The sequence below is a fragment of the Mastigoproctus giganteus genome, chromosome 9, assembly GCF_048544385.1.
Source record: "Mastigoproctus giganteus isolate SK-2022 chromosome 9, ASM4854438v1, whole genome shotgun sequence".
Taxonomy (NCBI): Eukaryota; Metazoa; Arthropoda; class Arachnida; order Uropygi; family Thelyphonidae; genus Mastigoproctus; species Mastigoproctus giganteus.
Genome location: NC_143583.1, coordinates 143,232,985 through 143,253,458, shown reverse-complemented (window position 1 = coordinate 143,253,458; position 20,474 = coordinate 143,232,985). Strand labels below are relative to the sequence as shown.

At 38.9% G+C, this 20,474-nt stretch overlaps 1 protein-coding gene across 4 annotated transcripts in view; it reads left to right on the top strand.

Moving 5' to 3' along the window:
- msl-3 (male-specific lethal 3) overlaps nucleotides 1-20,474 on the top strand; it is a 229,436-nt gene that overhangs the window by 174,341 nt on the left and 34,621 nt on the right. The window lies entirely within an intron of this gene.

The window sequence follows — 20,474 nt, the reverse complement described above, 5'->3', positions numbered from 1 at the left end:
GACCACCGCATATCCCAGGAGCAATATGGCCTTAGTTCCTAATGCTCCTAAACACCAAATAACAAAAAACTGCACTTGCTGGAGGGCACTGCAAATTGCCACTATGGCGAACTAGGCAGCGCTCCCTTGCCCAGTCCACTTTCTCTCCCTATCCCTAGTGAGGTGAGGGGGAAGGTCTTTCTGCCCCTCCCCTCCCCACCACCCCCTCTTTTCCCTCTGGTGGGGCAAGGGCATGCCCCACTGATATACCTGGGGTCGCCTTCCCTATTGACCCCATATTTCTGTCTTTTTCCCCCAGCCTTCCATCTCTCCCCCTTACTCTACCTATATCACCAGCGAAAAGCAAATGCTCCCACTGAAATCTCAGAAAATTAGGTGGCAGGACTTGCCAGAGTACTTATCTAAAAATACTGGTGTACCTGGTCTGCCTCCACGGGGCCAAGTGTGGGCAATGTTGGGCCTCAGTAGGGGTCCAGCAGCTAAACGGCGAGATTAACAACAGAACACAGCACAACACTACACATGTACAATATCCATACACTTTTAAATCTCTGGCCTTCCCAGTGAACTGGTACACCCACAATGAAAGCAACGCGGAGATGGGGGAAACCCCTGGTGCCGTTAGACACTAAGTACACTTTACACTCTACTTTTGTCATTGTAGTACCACAGATTTGATACGTCACTCTGGGGTTACGTTTCTCATATGTAGTACTTTACATTTGTCAATGTTAAACTTCATTTGCCACCTCTCAGCCTATCTACTCAATTTTTCTAGATCCTGTTGCTGCAGCGTACTGTCATTAGTGATCTTAACAACCCTTCCATTCCAGCCTTCGTATTGTCTGCAAACTTGGACATTAAGCTTGATATACCATCATCAATATCATTTATAAATACAGAAAACAACAGTGGACCCAACACTGAACACTGAAGGACTCCACTAATAACATTAGTCCACGATAAGCAGTGTACATTGATTCTCCCACTCAACCATCTCTTTATCCATAGCAGCAATTTGCCTCCAGTGCCACACTGCTCCAATTTGTTCAGCAGTCTTCCATGTGCAACAGTATCAAAAGCCTTTCTAAGATCCAAATATATGATATCGAAGTTATTCCATGCATCCAGTTCCTTTGTGACCACATCATAGTATCCAATCTCCAGTCCATGGGTACCTCCCCTGAGTCCAAAGAAGCTCTCATAATTATGGCTATGGGTTTGATTACTTCCTTTGCTGCGTCCTTTAATATAACTGGATAGATCCCATCCACCCCGGGTGCCTTTTTTATGTTTATCTTCAACAATTTCTCCTCCACTTTCCTCTCAGTTATTACAAAATCGTCTAGCTCACCGCCAGTGTTTAACTCACCTCTGCCATTCCCCTCCCTGAATAACTGCTCATGGGTGAATGTAGATGCAAAATACTCATTTAGTTTGTTATCCACCTGAGCAGGATCATCAAAAGTGAACCATCAATATCCAGTGGACCAATCTGATTCATCCCTTTCCTTCTAGAGTTTACATAAGTAAAGATCCTTTTGCCAAGGATTTCTCATAATCTGCCTTTGCCTGCCTAATCTGCTTTGTGACTTAGTTACAGACCAGCTTATATCTATCATAGGCTTCCATGTCACCCATTAATTTATATGTATCCCATGCATTTTTCTTCTCTGCCATATATCTCATTAGTTCATCTGACATCCATTTAGGCCTGGCACCTTCATAGCCAGGTGGGCAGGAGCAGCAGTGTGTAGTACACACTTCTTGATTAGACTGGGGTTCGAACCCATGAGCCACCAAATACGGAGGATGCGGAAAGGTCAAGGAATGACCAATGCATATCCTCGGAGCAATATGACCTTAGTTGCTAATACTCCTAAGGAAAAAAAAAAAAAAAAAAACCATTTGGGCCTAAACCTTGAACAGTATTTCTTAGTTGGTATGTAATGCCTAGTAGCTTCCAAGATAAATTCTTTGAATGCTTCCCATTTTGAATTTGCTGTTGGTAACATCATCAGTTGGTCCCACCATATAGAATTTAAATACTGTCTCAGACCACTATAGTCGCCTTTACGAAAGCAAAAACCCTTCCCTTTACCTCTGATGGTAGTTACCTCTTTGAGTAAATCCAACTTCAGCACACTGTGATCACTGCCACCTAGTGGTTCCTTTATCAGCAGATTCTTAATGCATGAAGAATCACTACTGATAATCAGATCAAGAGTATTACTCCCTCTAGTTGCCTCCCGAACATGCTGCTGTAGCACACAATCATCCAATAAATCTAAAAGCCTTGATAGTGTGTGTGACCAACCCACAAATTCCAGTCATTATCTGGGAAATTAAAATCCCTCATTATAAGACTCTCTGATTTACTGGCCCACTTTATTTCCCTGTAAAGTTTCTTATTATACTCATCAGAGTCAGTAGGCTATAACACACTCCTTCTCTCAATTTTGATCTCCCAATGCTTATGTCACACCAAACTGACTCGACACTGCACTGTCCAGCGATGTCGACTGGCTTCACTTCCTTGGAGTTTGTGTTTCTTAACTAATAGCATAACCCCTCCTCCCTTCCTATCCTGTCTATCCTTCCTGTACACATTGTACTCCCCAAATTCCAGTTCTGCATTTCTTATATCTGTGTGACACCACGTCTCTGATATCCCAACAATATTTGCCTTTGATGTTTTGAGCAATACCTCAAATTCATCAAATATATTTACCAAACTGCTAGCATTGGTGTATATGCAAGTATACGTGTACTTGTTCCTATTCTTAGTTACCCTAGAATAACCTATGCATTTACTTGTACTGCAGTGACTCTCAGCAATCTCTGAAATACCCTGCATCTTGTTTTCCAGGCTGCTTCTCATTCCAATAGAAGCAGTGCAAGAATCACTTTCACCTCTGCGAGTGACTACTGTTAATCTATTAGTCCTTGTATCGTCCCCAAGCTAGCAGTTTTCCGACCCACCTAACAGTGCCTCGATAGCATCAGCAAATATTCTTATACCGTTTCTATTTAAGTGTTATCCCATCCTTTTAGAAGCAGTCTCTCCTGTTAACAAGTACAGACCAGGCTGACAAAATTCTACCCCTTGAGCCTTGCACAATCTTTCCAGGGCCGAATTGATCGACAAGGCTCTATCGAATTTGAAAGTGTCAGAATTGCAGACACTTTCAAATTCAACCCTAATTCACGGTTTTTTTTCAACAGTGACCTGTACTTGTTAAGTAATTCTGCCGGTCTCCTACTCTTAATATCATTAGTGCCAACGTGTACAACAATATCACCTTTTGTGCCCTTAAAAGATGATATCTGCTCTACAATGTCATCAACCATTGCTCCTGACAGACATACCCTGGTCCTGTGTGTATCGTTTTTACATAGCATGTTCCACCTATCCTTTTTACCTAGCGTGTTCCCCATTTCCCTGACAATAGTCACCAACAACTACTAGTTCCTGTGGGACCAGCGCATTCTGCCTCGGGGGTTGCCGCTGTGATGCGTGATGATCAAGTGCTAGCTCTGGCGTTGATGTGGGCAGCTGAGAGTTCACGGGCCCTCAATTTGGATCCTTCGAGGGCATCCATCCTGTCCTTCAAGCTCTCATATAGGCCCATAACAGCACTGAGTTGTCACCTCATTTCCTCACACTCCTTACATCGTGCACACACCCGTACCTGATTGCTCGACATACATCAAGCAAGCAAGCAGTGCATTTTAAAAGGCTGTGATTCAGAGAGCAACTTCCCCCCCCCTCAGTTCTCCCCTGAGCCACAACACTCCATTTAGCTTGAGCCTTTTTCTTTGCTGCTCTAGTCTGAGTCATGATTTCAATTCAATTTCAATAAAATTTAAATTTCAGTACAAAATTATAACCTTAATCTTGTATCCCAACACAGTTTTAACACTATATATCTATATATTTTTTTTTTCAGTGTTAAGTATTATCTTCGAGTTTCTTTATATAACTTCCGTATCAAATTATGTATTAATTAATTATGTTACGTTTGTAAAAACTGAGTTGTTATATGTATTTAGTTAAAAAGTACAATTAAATTGACAATGAAGTTCAACAAGATTAATAAATTTTACTGATTAATTGATATTATATACAGTCCATTCCGTTTATTTGGGACACATCGGGACTAGTGCATTTTGTCCCAATTAAGCAGCTGCCCCAATTATCTGAAGTTTCACGTAAATAGTTAAAAATACAATGTAACCCCCCCTTTACAATTGATTGACTGTACAATCTGGCGCCTCCGTAGCCAGGTGGGAAGGAGCAGCAGTGCACACGCTTCTTGATTAGACCGGTGTTCAAGCCCGTCACCACCAAATACGGAGAATGCGGAAAGGTCAGGGAATGACCACCGCATATCCCCAGAGCAATATGGCCTTAGTTGCTAATGCTCCAAATAGCAAAACAAAAACAAACAAGACTGTACAATCAAATCACGTTACGACGAACTCACCATAGTAAAGTACCGTTCACTATACGATGTGTAGTAAGCGCCAGTCATTGTGATCACGTTTGTGAATTGAATTTTAATTCTAATTCACAAACGTGATCTAATTCTGAAAATAGGAGGAATATTATCCACAGGCTATAAAAGCAAAGATATATTAAGCACAAATTTACCCTTTATTACCTTACCAATTAAAAAATTAAATGAGTGAAAATCGGAAGAATATACATGATAATCGGAATAATTAATATGTACATACTAACTAGTTGGCATTTCTGTTCACTGACATTTGTAGGCGGGGGGGGGTTAAAATTTAAAACAGTAAAAAGATAAGCAATCAATAACAAAGAACACGGCACACACAATTTGCAAGTAACACAATACAGGCAAGTGAGAACGGAGTAATGAGTTACAAAGCTTTAAAAATAGGAATGAAGAGATCTGAAAATTAATTTTTTTATATGATTGAAGATTCCATGGAAGTGTAAACACATTTCACCATAATAACCCACAGAATTCCAGCTGTCGGTATTATTGCAAATTCAGTAAGATCGAGTTTACTGTCCATTTATGATAAATTTCACTAACATAAAGGCCCAATGAACAGGTGACTGCTTATCGTTTTTATTGTTTTATGGTTGTGACCTCCAGAATTTCGACCGAACCACGTGGTACTGTCAGAGACAATTGTAGGGTGATCTCCAGTGCTGCAGTCTCCTGCCCTGATTAAAAGGCATGCTGTCCCAATTAAGTGAAGTAAACCCTGGCTATTTTCTCAATTGGGTTCTGTTTTTTAAGATATGCTCCAAATAAAAGGCTGCCCCGATTAACCGGTGGCCCAAATAACCGGAATCCACTGTATTATACTATACTATACTAAGCTAACGCTACCTAGTTCAGGATATACCGTATCATATAACAATGGCTGCAAGTTATGGACGGTAAATCTATAGACACTTAAGTATTAATTAACTTCCAAAATCTCGCTGTCTGAATTCAGAATAAACCAAGGATCTTGACTATGTCTATAAGCTACTTATAGAAAATAATTTAATATAACAATTAGTCAATAAAACGGCTAAATATAGCTAAAAAACTTTCCGTTCACCAGCTCTGCAAAATTTGTAAAACACGTGGATTGTATACCCTTACCAATACTATATAATAACTACAAAATGTCTATCTAAGTTAAAATTTAAACTAAGTATCGTAACTAGGAATATAAAGCTACTCTAGAAAATAAGTTAATATACCAATTTAAGTTAATAAAACAGAAAAAACTTCTCTATTTTCCTGAGCTGTAAAAACTTCACCTGCACAAGGCTACTGTCTTTCCCACTACCAGAGTTGAACCTTCCCTCGCCCTGATGAGAGCCGAACACCATCGAGACATTGACAAGATCAGTTTCTGAATGTAATCAACTGAAAGTTCGTGGTTCCAAACAAGAATTATGGCTTCTTGAAATTCACGAAGGGTCTCTGGCTTCTTTCTGGCAACTGTGGATTCCACACGATGCCAACAGTTCTCTATAGGATTCAGGAACGGGCTGTTTACTGGCCAGTTAAGTAACTACAGAAGTGCCTACTTACACTTTTCGCCCCATGACAAGGGGCAGAGTCATCTTGAAAGATGCAGTTACTTGGCAGGTTGAAATGGTCTCTAATGGTTGGCAGCAATTTTTCCTTCCAATATAGCCAGGTATCCATTGGCATTTACAGAACCTTTTATAAACTGCAGGTGACCTACTCCGCGATACGAAATGCATCCCCCATATCATTTGGCTGGTAGGGAATTTCACTGTAGACACCATACAGTCTGGATGGTATTCTTCACCATGTCTATGGCGAATCATTTGTCTTCTCTCAGAGCCATGCAAGTTGAATTTCTTCTCATCCGAGAAAATAACTGACTTTCACTGCTCGGGGGTCCATTTGACATGCTCCATATATTAATCGGGCATTTTTCGTGTGAGGAGGGGCTTCATCTTAGGACGACGGGCTACAAGTCCATTTTTGAAGAGGCATCTTCTGACTGTTACTGCACTTGTTACCACTCCTCTATGTTCTTTCCATTTTCTTTTCAGCTCAGACAAAGAAGCTTTACAGTTTTTAAGGCATAAGCACTTCAAAACGACGGTCCTGTTTTCGCATCCAGTTCCTTTTTTCCTATCAGCAGAACCAGTATTCTTGAGTTTGAAAGAAATCTACTCACTGTCAACTGATTACAAGACACTCTATAAGCAATATGAGGGGAAGAACATCCTTCCTCACGTAAAGCAACAATAGCACTCTTTCTTCATGGCGTCAACTGCACGTAACTCGCCATCCTGACACAAGCAAGGAGTGACTGCAACTCTTGCAGAATGTGCTTATATAGCTAAAAATAACAGCTGATGCAATATTACATCATCACCTATGCGTGTCAATCTTATCTAATGCAGTATGTAAGAAATATTGCCATATACTTACATTATTTGGATGACAATTACAATTTTAAGGGGTGATGCACTTTCTTTGAGCACCAGTGTATAAATTGAGAGAAAAGAGACTTAAGAAAAAAGTATATGGAAGAAGAGTAATAAATATTATACACAGTACTGATGCGTGTTGAAAATTTTGAGAAGTGGTGATTTTGGAAATTACTGAAGAAGGAGGCTAGAACCCTCAGCAGATGTTTAACATTGATGAAGATGGCCTATTTTGGAGGAGAATACCAGAGGGAACAACTTTTATTTTCAGGTAAGAAAATTCCATGCCTAATTTTATAGTGTCTGAAGATTGATTAATAGTAATGCTTGGTGGGAGTGCTGCCTATAGCATCAAGTTGAACCCCTTTTAGTACACTGTTCATAAAACCCCAGAGCTCTCTAAGAGGATTATTTAATCGAGGCTGCCATTCATATGGAAATCTAATAAGAAGGCAGAGTCACTGAAAGTCTTTTTCAAATATATTTTTCAGATTATTTCTGTCCGGTTGTTGAACTTTATATAGAACAATGTCCTGGTGCATTTTTCAATAATAAAAGAGCTTTACTGTAACCAGTAAGTTTCCCGTAAAGCTCTTTTAATATTGAATAATGCACCAGGACATTGCACTTCTCTTGAGTTTAGTACTAATAAAATGGCTCTCAAGGCTTATTATATCAGGAGGACTTTAGTTAAGGCTATCAAGAAATTTAGTTAAGGCTGTGAATGAAAGAGAAAAATGCACCAAGCCAGCCTTAAGAAATTTGAAAGCATACAATATTAAACATGCCATTGATAACATTGTAAGTGTCTGAATGTCTGCTTCTTGCCTTCTTGGAGTGTAACATATTAAAGCAACAAAAATAAATGAATGGGGTGGAGAAAGTTTTGGAAAGGTTGTGTTGAGGACTTCCATGACTTTAATATTTTGAGGAAGTTAAAAACATCATAGTTGAGCTTAGCAAGAAGATATTGGGTTGGCAGTTTAGAGTCTGATGGCATAGAAGCACATATTGCGAACCAGGAAGTTGGCTTAAGCATTGGATAATTCTTGGAATTGGCTGCTGAACAGGAAAATGCCCTTGAAAACATTGAAAAGGAGACAAAAATAGAACATATACTTTCCAAGATCACTCCACTAAAGGCATGGCTGAGGCTCTCCAGAATCAGGATGCTTTTCCTGCCTAAGAGATATTGATATGAAGAATCTCTAAAGAAAACCAGCCTTCATCTACTGCTGCTACAGAAACCGCAGTGAAAAAATATTCCCCGAGTTACAGGTCAATCTTCAAGTTCAGGTTCTTGAGCTGCATTTGGTAGAGTTCAGCAATCTGAAAATTAACAGTATCACAAATTGTTAATTGTAAGTACTGTATCTATGGCTCCATAATTTTAAGGTAAGTTTCCTTTCAATTTCTTGTATATATCTTTGTTTATTGCATAAAACAAAAAACTTCCCTAAGAAAAGTTTTATTTGAATTTTTCGGTTGCATTTAATATTGTTATATACAAAAATTGTGTTTTAAAATCAACAGAAATGCTGGTCACCCAACCAGTTATAATTTTTTACATTATTTCCGAGGGATAAATCTTTCCCAATTAAGAGCACTAAGTGAGGACACCAGTGTGGCCAATGAAGAAATAAAGAAATGCAAATAGTATTTGCGTGAACAAAGAAAATGCCTCCCCCCCACACCTCACCCTGCCATTAGCATTAGTATAAGCATATGATGAAAGAAAGCAAGCTTATACAGCATCAGCCAAAAAAAAAAAAAAAAAAAAAAAACCTTCCCATTTCACCCATCCATTCACGCTAAACGTTTGTTTAATTCTGCCTTGATTTATTTAAGCTGTCAACTTCCACACCAACAGATGGAAGTTTGTTCCAGAAATCAACCACCCGCTGGCTAAAGGCAAATTTCCGCACATCTATTCTACAACTGTCTTTCCTCAATTTGAATTTTATGTCCCGTCAGGTCTGTAATCTGATCAAGAGGAAGAATCCCATCAGCATTGAGCTTGCTCAAACCATTCAAGGCCTTATACACCTCAATCGGATCACCTCACAGGTGCTTAGTCTCCAGACGCTGCAATTTGCAGAACTTAAGTCTTTCTTCGTAAGAGCAACACTGTTTCCCTCACCAATCTCATTGTTCTTCTCTGTACTCGTTCCAGCAGTTCTACATTCTTCCTAAAATTAGGCCTCCAGACCTGTTTACAGTACCTAAGGTGTGGTCTGACCATTGCCTAATACAAGGGGATAATCACCTCCTTATCCCTGCTAGAAAAATTCCTGTATGTCATTTACAAGACACTCTGAGCTACTCTTGCAGACTCTCTGCACTGCTCAGAAAACTTCATATCTGACTGCACAATTAACCCCAGGTCTCTTTCATTCTCCACTACACTGAGTGTAGTCCACACAGTTGATATGTTACTCTGGGGTTACTGCTACCCATATGCAGTACTTTACATTTGTCAATGTTAAACTTCAGTTGCAACCTCTCAGCCAATCTTCTCAATTTCTCTAGATCCTATTGCAGTAGCGTACTATCATTGGTATCATTAACAACCCTCCCAACCTTCATATCATCTGCAAACTTCAACATTAAGCCTGATATATACCTTCATCAATATCATTAAATACAGAGTGCCAACCAGGCTAGCTGGGTAGGTAAAGTGCCTGCCTGGCAACCCAAAGGTCGAACCAACCGGTTGGTTGGATATCCCGGCCGCGATACACGAAGGAAGCAAGAAAAAACTGGTTCCTTCTTGTATTGATCACATCATACGAAATAAATAAAATAAATTAAATACAGAAAACAACAAGCCAAACGTAACCCTGGGGGGGGGGGACTCCACTAATAACGTTAGTCCATGAAGAGCAGTGTTAAATCATTGATTACCACTCTGTCTTCTCCCACTCAACCACCCCTTTATCCATTGCAGCAATTTTCCCTTAATGCCATACTGCTCCTATTTGTACGCTAATCTTACAAGTGCAATAGTTTCAAAAGCTTTCCTAAAATCCAAGTATATGATATCAAAATTATTTTTTTGCATCCAGTTCCTTTGTGACCACATCATAGTATGCAATCAAATTGGTTAGACAAGACTTCACCTTAACAAACCCATGCTGTGTTTGAATTATAACTGAAGTCTTGTCTATATAATCCTGCTTCGCTTCAGTCTTCACCTTAACAAACCCATGCTGTGTTTGAATTATAACTGAAGTCTTGTCTAGATAATCCTGCTTCGCTTCAGTGACTCCATTATTTTCCCTGGAACCCCATTTTCAAATTGAGGACACATTTTCACATCTCCAGTCCATACTTGGACCTCCAGTAAGTCCAAGGAAGCTTTCATAATTATGGCTAAGGATTTGCTTACTTCGTTTGCTACCTCCTTTAATATAAATGGATAGATCCTGTCCACCCCAGATGCTTTTCGTATGTTTAACTTCAACAATTCCTCATCCACTTTGCTCTCAGTTATTATAAAATCATTTAACACCCTACCAGACTTCGATAAACTTGTGGCATTCCCCTCCCAGAATATCTCCTCATGTGTGAATGTAGCTGAAAAACTTCTTCAGTTTGTCAGCTACCTGTGCACGATCATCAACAGTCGAACCATCAATATGAAGTGCACCAATTTGAATCATCCCCTTCCTTCTAGAGTTCGCATAAGTAAAAAATTCTTTGCTGTTTTTCTTTGCATCTTTTCCCAAGGATTTCTCATAATTTGGCTTTGCTTGTCTAACCTCCTTTGTGACTTGATTACAGACTATCTTATATCTACCATAGGCTTCTGTTCTCCTGATAATTTATATGCACCCATGCATTTTTCTTCTCTGCCACATGTCTCATTAGTTCATCTGACATCCATTGAGGTCTAAGCCTGGAAAGGTATTTCTTAGTTGGAATCAAAATTCTATTAAATTCTAAGATTAATTCTTTGAATGCTTCCCATTTAGAATTTACTGTTGGTAACATCATCATTTGTTACCACTGTATAGAATTCAAAAACAGTCTGAGATCACTGTTACAAAAACAAAACCCTTTCCTTTACCTGTGATGGTAGTTACATCTTTAAGTAAATCCCACCTCATACACTGTGATCGCTGCCACCTAATGCTTCCTTTATCTGCAGATTCTTAATGCATGAAAAATCACTGCTGATAATCAGATTAAGAGTATTACTCTGATTATCACTGCTGATAATCAGATTAAGAGTATTACTCTGGTTGCCTCTTGAACATGCTGCTGTAGAAAACAATCATCCTAACAGTTAATCATGCAGACTCTATTATTATTAAGGTATTGGATATGACATGTACTGGACCATTTATCCAGCAAGCTTGGGACCGGAGGTGACCCGGATTTCTGGATTTTCCAGTTTTCTGGAACAAGGCTTAATATATACTTAAAATGTAAAATAAACAATGAAAAGTAAAGAAAGAAATTGTATTTAACAGATACAAATTAATACTCTTCTAAAGCAGGGGTCTGTTTAATCAATATTAATCTACTAATCTTCATCTGAAGACAATTCAACATCTTGGGTGACAGGTACAGGAAGAGAAGAAGCATAGGTATTGGAGGCTGAAGGTTGAGGCTCAGGTCAGGCTGAATTTCACTTGAAAGTTTCTTGTCTTGTCTGATATTTCTAAAGATCGCCATTATGATCTTTGGAAATATGTCCTGCAGATTCGCACTGGACCAGCGTGGCAGATTATGGTCCATTTCTCTCAACATGAATTGTTGAGGAGGCTTCCATCCTGCAGTGGGTTGATAATGGCTGCACTTTACCTTTTTTTTTTTTTTTTACCTGCAGATTCTGCATATATATTTTCATATATTTTGGTTTTTCTTTAATGAAAACCTCTTGTGTTTTATACATCCACATTATATGCTGCTCACTGATGAAGCTCTTTTGCTCCATTGCCTGAATCAGTTCCTCAGTCAGGCTGATGCACCTATCTATAGGCACTTTCTCTTCTTTCAGTGCACTGTCATCACCATTGTCATCATCACTCTCATCTGATTTGTTCTTATCAGCATTCATTACCATATCTACATTTTCACTATCAGTGAGTTGGAGCACAACTAGAGCATCACCATAAATATTTATACACTCTTGTATGGCCCCTTCATCAAGTGATTTGGCTACTTCACATGACAAACCTTTTGCATATTCCAATAAATCCTTCACTATTTCTTCCTCACCAGACATAAAAACTACAAAAATCAGGTTCATCATCACCACCATCAAGAAATAAGTTAGATGGCCATAGTTTATCCCAGCCATTTATCTATCCTTGTACCCAGGACTTTGCTACACTCCAAAGTGCATCTTTAACATTAAATGCTTTCTGAAATTCTTTTATCCCTGTACGTTTGTTGCAAGTATCTAGCATTTTCCACAGAAATACATCCCTGTACCTGCACTTGAACGCACGAAGAATGCCTTGGTCTAAAGGCTGAATTAGCGAAGTACAATTGGGATGCAAATAAACAGCACATACATTGTCCTTGACTAGAACTTCAGCAGGAAGGTGTGCAGAACAATTATCAAGCACTAAAATAATTTTGCAGTCATCAGGTAGTCCCACAGATTTACAATGAGCCCTGGCGTCAGGCACAAAGTTCTTTAGAAACCAATCAATGAAAATCTGTGTTGTAATCCAAGCTCGCTTATTTGCCTTATAAATCACAGGAAACACCCTGACTCCCTTAAATGCCCTAGGATTCTGACTTTTCCCAACAGTAAGTAATTTGCATCTTTGTGAATCTTGTGGGTGCTGGCTGCATTGGAACATGCAAGAATCATAAGTCATTCCCTGGAATCCTTGTACTCTGCTGGTGCTGACTCATCTGGTGTTATATATGATTTCCTTGATATGTAATGCCAGAATAAAGAAGTTTCATCTGCATCGTACACCTGTTCAGCTGACAGTCCCTCATCAGAAACCAACTTGGCAAATTCACCTAAATACGCTTCTGCAGCATCGAGGTCTGCAGAAGCTTTTTCTCCACAACCCTCCAGCTTGCGAATGTCATGCCTTTGTTTAAATCTGTTGAACCACCCAGATGAATATTCACATGGAGTTCTCAAATTTAATTCCATGTGAAAAGGTTAGCTTGGGCCATTATAATTTAAGGATCAAGTGTAAACTTTTCATTTCGACTGGTGTAAAGTTTTTCGCTTGTCCATTAATTTAGGCACATCACTATCACCGTAGAATTTGAGTATCTGTTACTTCTGTTTCTTGATATCATAGAAAATAGATGTACCAACACCATACTCCTCACTCAAACGCCACACTGAAGCACCTTTATCGAGTCCCATAAGTAACTCTACTTTCTTCAATATACTGAGCATAAAATGTTTCCTTTTAGACATGGTATTAAATGAAAATTATAATAAATTGGGACAAATAATCACATAAATGATTATTTGTCCCAATTTATTAATCTAGAGGGGGCAAGTGTAAACAGCAGCTGTCATACTGAAACTGACGTGTGATTGCTATGATTCACGCTTGCTATATTCCACACCTGCACGTTGTCAAAAAAAACCCCGCCAGTTTCAAAAATAGCCGATATTCTGGAAGCCGGATAAATGATCTGAGGTGCCTAGTGAGCCCTCACCTCGACCTTGTACTGGAAGGATTGTTTGTGAGTAAAAGAACAAGCGTGTTGGCTGTTTGGCTACAGTTGTATGGTATTGTAGTAGCTGAATGAACACTAAAATTAAGGAAAATTACCTCACTGTCAGGAAAGTTGGACTGGAGAAAGTCAAATTTCAAAAGAGGAAGTCAGAGCTCTAAGTGATTAGTGGAGTTTGGAGAACAATAGATGCAACAGATGAATTTGACAGAATGTGGCAGAGAGATTTTAAGCCAGAGATCGAAAAGAGGAGACTCCAAATTACTAAGTCTTTGACAGGGAAAATCGAAGTGGACGTGTGCACAACTACCACCTTTGAAGCAAAAGGAATTATACAGTGAATAATTAGGCCAACTGAGATGAGCAGTGGTTGATTCTACTGATAATTGGATTCTTTTAGTAAAAGTATGTGGAGTTTTTCAGAATGTAAGTAGAAATGGACATAATTCAGATTGGAACTGAGACCATACATATTTGTGAAATGAACAAAGAACTGTTTGCAAGGAGTAGATCTTTTCACAGATGTTTGTTCTATTGGTTTGACTGCTCATGATGTATTGAGTAGTAAGAAAAGGTGGAGAGGACATGCTGTATGAAGTAATGAAATTTTTGGATATGGTGTAGAAACAGCAAGAATATACCCAGCTCCTTGATATAACGTGGCCTTCACAATGCTCCTCCGCATACACATTACTCCTTCCAGTCACTGTCTGGTAGAGTAGAGGCATCGAGATTATACACTAGCTGATCCGGAAGACTCCTAAAGAGTTACCAATAGGTTCGATCCGTTGTACTAACTAGCAGCCAGCCTGCGAACACTGTTTTATAGTTGTATCCTCGAAATGTAAGGAAGGTTGGATCTAGCTATGATGCTCATCATAACCTCAAAGGTCATCAGTCATACTGCATGATGGAAGAGATGGAGAAGGGTCGACCGGAGCTTAGCTCTGGAGACTAAAGGAATGTACCTAGAAGAATCTGGGTATATTCTTACCATGTGTATGCCATATCCAAAAATTTCATTACTTCATACAGCATGCCCCCCCTCTCCACTTTTTCTTGCTATTGAATACACAATGAATCGTCAAACAGAGTAATCTTATCTGCGAAAAGATCTAAACCTCCCAAACACTTCCTAGTTCATTTCACAAATATACGTGATCTCAATTCTAATCTCATGTGTATAGTATAGTTCACATCCATTTCCGCTTGCAGTCTGCCAAACCCCATGTACTTTTTCTGACAGAATCTCAGTTATCAGTTAATTCAACTACTGCTCATCTCAGCTGCCCAAATTATTCACTGTATGATTCCTTTTGCCTCAAAGGTGGTACTTGTGCATATGTTCGTTCCGATATTCCATGTCAGAGAATTGGTAATTTGGAATCTCCTCTCTTTAACCTTCTCGATTAAAATCTCTCTACTTCATTGTGTCATATTCATCTGTTGTCTCTACTGTTCTCCCAACTCCACTAATCACTTGGAGCTCTTTGACTTCCTCTCTTCGCAACTTGACTTTCTCCAGTCCAACTTTCCTAACAATGAGGTAATATCCTTGGTGATTTTAAGGTTCACAACTCCAGCTGGCTTCCGTTTTCTAGTCACACCGACCCAGTTGGTCGAGATTCTGAGGCTTTTGCAATATCTAATGACCTTGCACAGATTGTTCATTTACCTGCCAGAATACCGGACAATCCTAACCATACAGCCAACACACTTGATTTTTTTTCTCACAAACAACCCTTCTAAGTACATGGTCAAAGTGAGTGGTCCTTTAATTACCTCAGATCACAACTTGATGATTGTCTCTTCTCCAATGGAGCCTTTTATCGCATGACTATTCCCAACCTCGTATTGTTTGGCATTACAAGAATGAAAAATGGGATGACCTGTGAGATTTCTTTTCCTTGGTCGGACTATTGTTTCAAAGCTTCTGATGTTAACGTTTGCTCAGATCATATCAGTGAAATTATTCTTGTAGGAATGGAATCCTTTATTACACACTCCACTTTAAAATCTCGTCCTTTATCTAAACCTTGGTTGTGCTAAGGCTGTTCAAGAGAAGAATGTTGCATATTGTAATTGGCTTATTTCCAATTCTTCAGTTTCATTTTCTGCCTAAACCAAAGCTCACAACAATTGTAAAGCAGTCATTAATCACTCCAAACTAGATTTCGAACAGGCTAAGAGTAGAAAACTTGCTTCTTGCCCTAATGGTAGCCGAGCATTCTGGTCTCTTGCCACAGCTGTTGGCCACAACTTTTCCCCATCTCTGCTTCCACCTCTGTCAAAACCAGATGGTTCTGTTCTCACTTCAGCCAAGGATAAAGTTCACCTGCTAGCATCCCATTTTTCTTCCAACTCTTGTATTAATGATCTTGGTAAAACACCTCCCACCATTCCCAACATGCTCCTTTCAATGCCTCCTGTGGTCTGTGGTCTTCTCTCAAAAGAATGTCAGAAGGATTTTGACGAATTTCGATGCAATGAAAGCTCCAGGTCCTGATGGTATTTCTCCACTTGTTCTCAAAACCTGTGCTCCTAAACTTACTCCTGTTCTTGGCTGCCTTTTTTCACTTTCTTATTCCAAAGGTGTTTTTCCTTCTGCTTGGAAATTTGCTCATATCCAGCCAGTTCCTAAAAAGGGTGACAAGTCCATCCCATCCAATTATCGTCCCATTGCAATTACTTCTTCTCTTTCTAAAGTAATGGAGAAATCAATTAACCGCCAACTCTTAAACTACCTAGAAACCTTCCATCTGATCAACAATCGCCAGTATGGATTCCGTCAGTGTAGATCCACTGGTGATATTCTGGCTTATGTTCCCCATTTATGAACAAATTCAATGGAAAACTTTGGTGAAACACAAGCAGTTGCTCTTGACACCTCAAAGGCTTTCGATCGTGTTTGGCATAAAGGTCTTCTAAACAAGCTTCCATCTTATGGTTTGCCAACTGTTTTTTGTGTTTGGTTATCCAGTTTTCTCTCTGATTGCTCACTGAGGGTGATTGTAGTTGGCCCTCTGTCTTCTAACTTCTCCACTAATGCTGGTGTCCACTAAGGTTCAGTTCTTTCCCCCAATCTTTTCCTCTTGTATATTAATGACCTTCTTCCATTGACTGGAAATCCTATATATAGCTTTGCCGATGATAGCACATTGCATTCCACTTTCCATTTTTTCAAAATGGAAAGTGGAATGCAATGAGCTTTAACTTCAATCAGCTTCAACTTCTTGAATATCCGCTACCAGTTCCTTAAATGTCGATCTCCAAGTAATTCTCCAGTGGGGCAAAGACAACTTAATTGATTTCAATCCTTCTAAAACTCAGTCTTGTCTTATATCTCACAAAAAGGATTCTTCTGCTCCTATGCTTATCTTTGGTGACACTCCGATTTCTAACTAAAATGATATATCTCTTTTGTGGATTACCCCTTCTTCTAATCTCTCTTGGCACGAGCACATTACAAATATTGCTTCCTCTACATCTAAAAAACTTGGTTTTCTCTTTCGCTCTCGGCATTACTTTTCTTCCAATCAGCTGTTCACTTCTGTACTCGCAAATCCTCCCTGCCATGGAATATTGTTCCCACATCTGGGGTGGTGCCCCCCCAAAACCTCTCTCGTGCTTCTCGATTCCATTCAGAAGAGGGCAGTTAGTTTAATTAATGACTCCTCTCTAACAGTATCCCGACTCTCTGTCTCATAGATGTGCTGTTTCTGCTGCATGCCTTTTCTACAGATACTTTCATGGGCGCTGTTCTTCTGAATTGGCTTCTGTAATTCCCACTCTCTCTCTCTTTCAAAACAGTCCGAACACAAGCCACCAACATCCATTTACTGTCCAACTTCAAACTCACAGAATCAACTTTCATCTTCCTCGTTTATTCATTCATTCAACTGCCGTTTTCTGTAACAACCTTCCTTCATACGTATTTCCTGAAAATTACAGTCTACAGAAGTTTAATGTCAATGAATATCTTCTTTCATCTTCTCAGCCTCCAATCCAAGCTCGGTACTAAGTACTATAGGTTCTAATACCTCTTGTGTTTGGGGTTTTCATAAAAAAAAAAAAAAGAAGTCTGATAAGCACATCCACAAATATAATCTTTACGTTGGTTGGTGTCTATTCACAGTATAATTTTTTTCAGTATGTGTCTTCAGTAGTGCATTTTCACATTCTTGATAACGCCTACCTTGGTCCATTGGCTGAAGTTTAGATGAGGTATTTGGGGAAGAAACAAGCTTTGCACCTGTAAGTTTCAAAATTACTGAGTGGGCAGTTGTCAGCAGTCAACACAATTTTTCTGTTTTCTCTCTTCGTCTTTCTATTGAAATTTAAAATCCACTGTTCAAATATTTCACTAGTCACCCAAGTATTTTGTTGTGGTTGTAGTCCAACTCTAATGACTTAACTCCTTTGAAGTGTCAGGGTTGTTTACTTTTGCCTATTACTAAAAACTTCAATTTTTCATTATCAGTCATATTTGCACAAACTAAGACTAATTCTCTCCATACTGTTTTTACCATCTAAACATTTACCATCATTAAAAGTCAGAGTCTTGTTTGTAAAACATTTAAAAAATAGACCTGTCAATGTTGAATATGTCTTTGGGCTCATAGTCCTCCTTAATTATTTTCAAAATTGTTTCTTTCCAATGGGTACAGTTTTCTTTGATTACAATTTCGCTTTCATCAGAAATAACTTTTTCAAGTAAGCCATGGCTCTTTTTAAATTTGTCCAGCCAACCAGAACTGGCTTGGTATGTTTTATGCCCCCGAAAAGATGCGTACTCCATAGCCTTTTCCTTATTGGCATGTTTTGGTCTCAAATGAACTTCACCCACTTAAAAATAGCTTCATCTACACGTTCATACAGGCATAATTTCGCATGCTTCTGACTGATCCCATTTCCTCAAATAGTTTGAGAATTGAAACATGGTTTTTCAGAATGGTTGACACTACTTTCAGGAATACCAAATTTTAAAGTGATTTCTTTTGATTTTTAAAGACCTGATCTACAGTTAAGCACAACAGATGAATTTCCTGGATGAAGGAAAATCATTCTCTCCCAATTCTTTAATAAGGTGCTTACAGTAGAAAACAGGTTTACCAGAGCCAATGTCCACGTCAAGAATATGCCTTAATCTTTGTCATTGGCTGTGTACACATAGATAGCAGTTGACCAGTGCAATTTCTTGGTAGTACAGGTGGCCGTGTGGGTTTTGCGGGAATTCCACAATTTTGTGGAATTCCCGCAAAATCAATCCCATTAGCTCTTAATTTGTGCTTTCTACGTCATCAGCTCTATTGCCTAAAGGCAAGAAGTGCAAACAGTGCGTATTCAGTTCTCTCGAAATCACTTCATTAAATGGAAATTTTCTTTATTATACGCAAACGATTTTCAATGTAACAGCCAAGGGGAAATCAAAAAAAATTTGCTAAATAGAAAAATTCACTATATGGAAGTTCATTAAAAAGAGATCTGACTGTATTTGGTGTGATTAATGATCTATGCAAAAAAAAAAAAACATATGTAACTGCAGCTACCTACTCATATACAAAATTCTTGCTCTGTCTTAGTCACTGTTTGTTCACTGGATGCATATTAGAATTTGTAGCTGCACCTGATCATTCACATTGTAGTAGTAGTAATAATGGCAACTGATGCAAGAAAGCAAGCTTATATAGCATCAGCCAAAAAATAAACAGTTCATCCATCCATCCATACCCTCCAAGAATTTGTTCTCTTGAATTTATTCAACCCATCCACTTCCACAACAATAAATCTTGAAGCCTGTTTCAACAATCAACCACCCACTGGCTGAAGGCAAACTTCCACTCATCTATCCTGCAACCATCCTTCCTCAACTTGAATTTATGCCTCCTCGTGTGTGATGGTCAACACCGAAAGAAAAATATTATTGTATTTAACCCTGTTTATTAAAACCACCTTGTTAGGAAAATGCCTGTAAGTGAGAGTGCTGATAATGCTACCAAGCTATCATTAGCATTAGTAGAGGCATATGATGCAAGAAAGCAAGCTTATATAGCATCAGCCAAAAAAAAAAAAAAAAACCACCTTCACATTTCACCCAATCATTCACTCCAAAAGTTTGTCTAGCACTGCCTTGAATTTATTTAAGCTGTCAACTTCCACGATGACAGATGGAAGCTTGTTCCGACAATCAACCACCCACTAGCTAATGGCAAATTTCTGCACATCTGCTACAACTGTCTTTCCTCAATTTGTACCTGTGCCTCCTCAGGTATGTAATCTGAGCAAGAAGGAAGAATCCCATCAGCATTGAGCTTGCTCAAACCATTCAAAGTCTTATACACCTCAATCAGATCAGCTTGCAGGTGCCTAATCTCCAGATGCTACAATTTGCTGGTGAAGCCTTTCTTGGTAAGAGCAACCCTTTGTTTCTGTCACCAGTCTTGTTGCCCTTCTCTGTACTCATTCCAGCAGCTCTACATCTTTCCTAAAATGAGGCCTCCAAGTTGAAGAGGAAAGCCATTAATATGCACTTGAAGATGCTAAAAGTTATGGAGATCAAAAACCTGATGTTGGCTGGTCACTTGATTTAAATTTGTGACTTTATTTGTTAATTATCTCTTTGTACAATTGTATTTTTTTGCATTATAACATGTATACAGTGCAGTACTATACTGAATAGTGACACATACAAGGAAGTTCCTACCATCATTTATAGATAAATTATTATGAAGTTTGACTTGTTTAGGTAATTATAAATAATTTTCGTTACTAATCAGTTTTACTTCAGTCTAAAATATTTAGTATGAATGATGTAACGTTTTATGCTCATGCCTGCTACTACTCTACCGAATCAATG